This window comes from Arachis ipaensis, chromosome B08, assembly GCF_000816755.2.
Source record: "Arachis ipaensis cultivar K30076 chromosome B08, Araip1.1, whole genome shotgun sequence".
In the NCBI taxonomy this organism is placed as follows: Eukaryota; Viridiplantae; Streptophyta; class Magnoliopsida; order Fabales; family Fabaceae; genus Arachis; species Arachis ipaensis.
Genome location: NC_029792.2, coordinates 123,803,103 through 123,808,646, shown reverse-complemented (window position 1 = coordinate 123,808,646; position 5,544 = coordinate 123,803,103).

Here is a 5,544-nt window from a genome sequence, read left to right as displayed (position 1 = left end):
ATATTTTTATTTTTTATATTTAATTATGTAATTTACCCCATTGTTATAGGATAAATGAGTAAAATTAAAAATTTTAATGAGTCTTATTAAAAAATTTTCAATTTTTCTTGAATAGTTACAAAGATCTTCTTGTTTAAAAAACCTTTTTATTATTAAAATTATAAAATACTATCAAATCTTGGAAGTTATTGAGAAAGAAGAATAAGAAAAATGATCAAGAATAATATTATATAGCTTATTTATAAGGTAAGAAGAAAATACATCTTTTTTATTGGAAAAGGTAGTTAATCAAGCATTTCTCTACCTCTTCATATTTACCTTACATCCTATGCAATATTAACACACCCTCCACACTCCACAGTGATAGAGTAAGCTGAGAGAGTTAGTTAGCCAGCTCAGCACAATTAGCTCAATATAGTTTCAGTTAACCCAGATAGTTAGATCTGTTAGAATTCTGTTAGTACAGGTTAGTTAAGCACGTGTAGGTTCACAATGTGTGATGACAGCTGTGATATATGTGTTGTAACTGAGCCCACAAGGGTTCTTAACTTTACCTTTCCTTCAATTCAGTAACACAGAGCACACTCTGCTCTTTCTCCTTCAATCTTCATTCTTCAAACCCTCTTCTGTTCTTATCCCTCTTACTCTTCTTCTTCTTTAAGTCTGATACCTTTACATGGTATCAGAGCTATACTTCAATGGCAGAAAGCTCATCAACAACAGAAGTCACAATGAATCAATCGGCTGTAGTTCCAAGCTTCACCTCTTCCCCAATCTCCATGAAACTTGATGATGATAACTTTCTACAGTGGAAAGATCAAGCTGAGTCCACAATTGAAGGTCATAATCTGCTTCACCACATCACAGGAGAAAGAATCCCTCAACGCTTTGATGAATCAGGGCAAATCACACCAGAGTTTGCATTGTGGAAAAGACAAGACGCACTATTGAAATCTTGGCTTCTTGCTTCAATGACCAAGCCTTTCACAACTCGGATGGTAGGCTGTGTCTACTCACATGAGATCTGGAAAAGGTTAGATAATCATTTTTCTTCACAAATTAGAGCTAGAATAATTCAGCTGAAGAACAAACTCAGCACAATTAAAATAGGCAATTCAGTAAGTGAATATGTGTTAGCATTAAAAGGAACAATTGATGCATTAGCTTCTGTGGGAGAACCAATGAGGGAGAGTGATCATGTAAATACAATCTTGAATGGCTTGACTGAGGAATATGGCACGGTAATTACTTCTGTTGTTGCAAGGCCGGTGAGTATCACTGTTGGAGAACTGGAATCACTCTTGTTAACTCATGAAAGCATGTTGGAGAGGTTTAGAAAGTCAGATTCGTTTATGCAAGCAAATGTAGCACACAGTGCACAAGGATACTCACAGAACTTCAATACAAGAGGTGGATTTAGAGGTGGTTCTCGAGGTGGTGGCAGAAACACAAGAGGTGGTAGAGGCTCCTATAATGAAAGTGGACAGGCTGGTGCACAGTATTACAATTCAAGGTCTCAAGGAGGGAACAAGCTCAGTGGCAACAACTCAAGATATGATGATCAGTCCTCAAGACAGTTCAACAATGCAAGACCTATTTGCCAAGTGTGTGATAAGCCTGGACACACTGCCAAGAATTGTTGGTACAGGTATGAGAGGAATGATGACTCAAGAACTCAACACAATAGGCCACAGCCGCTGCATGAAGTGCAGGCCAATCTGAGCAATGTGCTAGCCACACCGGCAACCTTACAAGATCAAAGTTGGTATCCAGATTCGGGTGCTACACACCACATGACCTCAGATCACCAAAATCTGATTGAGAAAGAAAACTATGAAGGCACAGATCAAGTGATCATAGGAAATGGATCAGGTTTGCATATTAACCTTGTTGGAAACTCCTATTTCAAAACTGATTTAAGTAACAGAAATTTCTTGCTAAACAAATTGCTTCATGTCCCTAATATCACAAAGAACTTGGTTAGTGTGTACAAATTCTGTTGTGATAATGATGTTTATTTTGAGTTCTACTCTAACGGCTGCTGTGTAAAATCTCAGGCAACTAAAAAGATTGTCATACATGGGGAGGTTGAAAAGGGAATGTACAAGTTCCTCAACTTCACTCCATCAAGTAACCCAGCTGCATTTGTCTCAACTATGTCTACAGCAGATAACCAATTTCTTCTTTGGCACACTAGACTAGGCCACCCTTCCAATAATGTTGTTGTTTCTGTTTTAAAATCATGTAACATTGTTGCTTCTGCTAATAAAAATCCCTGTGAGTTATGCTGTGTTGGAAAATCCCACTGTCTCCCTTATCCTCCCTCTAATACTGTGTATACTGCCCCTTTACAACTAGTGTACACAGATGTCTGGGGCCCTGCTCCTATTTCTGATATGAATGGCAACTATTATTTTGTAAATTTCATTGATGCCTATAGCAAATACACATGGTTATATCTCATTAAAACTCGGTCTCAAGTTAAATCAGTTTTTAAATGTTTCCAACAAATGGTTGAATTGCAATTGAACACCAAAATTAAGATGCTTCAGTCTGATAATGCTGCTGAATTTGTAAGTTTAGCCAAGGATCTGCAGGAACAAGGAATAGTCCACAGGTTCTCCTGCCCACATGAACACCAGCAGAACGGCAGTGCTGAGAGGAAGCACAGGCATGTGGTAGAGAAGGGCCTTGCAATGCTGGCAGGTGCTGGAATGCCAACAAAATACTGGGGAGAAGCTTTTCTAACTGCAACATACTTGATAAATAGGCTGCCAACTCAGGTGTTGCAAGGACAATCTCCTTTTGACAAGTTGTTTGCAAGGCAGTTTGACTATACAAGCCTCAAAGTCTTTGGCTGTTTGTGTTTTCCACATTTGCGGCCTTACAATAGGCACAAATTGGAGTTCAGATCAGCACCTTGTGTTTTTCTGGGCTATAGCACAGTGCATAAAGGCTTCAAATGTCTCACTAAACAAGGCAAAGTGGTGATCTCAAGCAATGTGATATTTGATGAGTACCAGTTTCCCTTCAAAGATGGCAAGTTTAGGCTCCCACAGCTACAAAAAGAAAACTCCCTACTTCAACCTCAACCAGCACCAACTATTCCACTACTAAAAATACCTGCAGCTTCAACAGCATCTCCAAGCAATAATTCTCCAACACCAAACTCACCTCGCCACACCCTCAACTCTAGTCCTAGCCTCTCAATTGCTCCAAACACACAGCCACACAATCCTACCTCCTCCTTCCCTGTGCCATCAGCACCATCAGCCACACCAATTTCAATTCCCGTCTCAGATTTTGAAACTGTCCTTCCCTTATCAGATGCACCCCTGCCTGCCCCTTTGAACGTCCATCTCATGGTGACAAGAAGCAAAAATGGAGTATTTAAGCCCAAGGTCTTCTCTGCTCATGTTGAACCAAGATCAGTGAGAGATGCACTATGCAATCCAGCCTGGAAAGCTGCCATGGATGCAGAGTACAATGCTCTAATCCAAAACCATACCTGGAAGCTGGTTCACTTACCAGAAGGGAGACAAGCAGTAGGTAGCAGGTGGGTGTTTCGAGTCAAGTACAACTCTGATGGCAGCCTCCAGAAGTACAAAGCCAGACTGGTGGCTCAGGGCTTCTCACAAAGGCCAGGCTTTGATTTCACCGAGACGTACAGCCCTGTGGTCAAACCCACCTCAATTCGAATTGTGCTCACCTTAGCATTGTGCAGAAATTGGAAAATCAGGCAGCTTGACGTAAATAATGCGTTCTTGCACGGTGATCTAACTGAAGACGTATACATGAAGCAACCAAGAGGCTATGAATTAGGAGATGGTCAGTTAGTATGCAAGCTTACCAAGGCACTCTACGGCCTGAAGCAGGCACCAAGGGCATGGTACTACAAGCTCTCCACAGCCTTGCAACACCTTGGATTCAATGCTACAAAATCTGATGTCTCTGTCTTTGTTAGGTTCAATCAAAATTCTGCATTATTTGTGCTTGTGTATGTTGATGATATAATAATCACAGGAGAATCGGAGGAAGCAATTGCCCAAGTTATTCAGCAGCTAAACAAAAAGTTTGCACTTAAGGATTTAGGTGATTTACACTACTTCCTTGGAATTCAGGTAACTAAGACCAATGCTGGTGGTCTAGTCCTGTCCCAAGAAAAGTATGTTAAAGACCTACTCAATAAGGCAGATATGAAAAATTGTAAACCCTGTCACACACCCCTTCCATCCTCAGTCAAAATCTCTGCCTCTGGTGGGTCAGTTTTTCACAATCCAAAGCTCTACAGATCGGTAGTAGGGAGCCTGCAGTACCTTACAGTCACTCACCCAGAGCTAGCATATAGTGTAAGCAAGCTGTCACAGTTTATGCACACACCCCTGGATGAGCATTGGAAGCTGGTAAAGAGAGTGCTAAGATATGTCAGTGGCACAGCAAGCTTTGGATTGCATCTGCACAGGACAAGCATTCACACCATTGCAGCATATAGTGACTCGGACTGGGGAGGTGATCCGGATGACAGAAAGTCAACTGGTGGGTTTTGTGTCTTTTTTGGAAGAAATTTGGTGTCATGGAGCTCAAAGAAGCAAAGTGCTGTTGCAAGGTCCAGTACTGAAGCTGAGTATAGAGCTATGGCAGACCTGGTTGCTGAGCTGATTTGGATTAAGAGTCTCATGGTTGAACTACGAATTCCACTGCAAACATCTCCTACAATACACTGTGATAATCTCAGTGCAGTTTTATTGGCAGCAAATCCAATTTTGCACTCAAAATCAAAGCATTTTGAGACTGATTTGCATTTTGTTCGAGATTATGTTACCAAGAAGGTTGTTCAAGTCACTCATGTTCCTGGAACTGTGCAGTTGGCTGATGTGTTAACAAAACCTCTACCAAGTGCTGCCTTTTTGGAGTCAAGAACGAAGCTGTTGGTAGTAGACCTCAAGGAGCACCAACCTCCTTCTGTCAGACTTAAAGAAGAAGAGACAAAGAGAGAAGTGAACTTAGAGCAGTGTGAGAAAGCAAGGAACGAAGACAGCAGCAGCAGCAGTAGAAGGAGTCGTGATAGTGAACTAACCAAAGCACCAGAAGGAAAGCCAAGTAGCAGGGGTCATGATAGAGTAAGCTGAGAGAGTTAGTTAGCCAGCTCAGCACAATTAGCTCAATATAGTTTCAGTTAACCCAGATAGTTAGATCTGTTAGAATTCTGTTAGTACAGGTTAGTTAAGCACGTGTAGGTTCACAATGTGTGATGACAGCTGTGATATATGTGTTGTAACTGAGCCCACAAGGGTTCTTAACTTTACCTTTCCTTCAATTCAGTAACACAGAGCACACTCTGCTCTTTCTCCTTCAATCTTCATTCTTCAAACCCTCTTCTGTTCTTATCCCTCTTACTCTTCTTCTTCTTTAAGTCTGATACCTTTACACACAGCATATAAAATCTTTCATGTACTATCTGGTTTTACATATTCTACACCTTTATTACTCCTTTTTCTATAGAATTTCTGTTAATAATTCTTCACTCTCACCAATATCATTGTC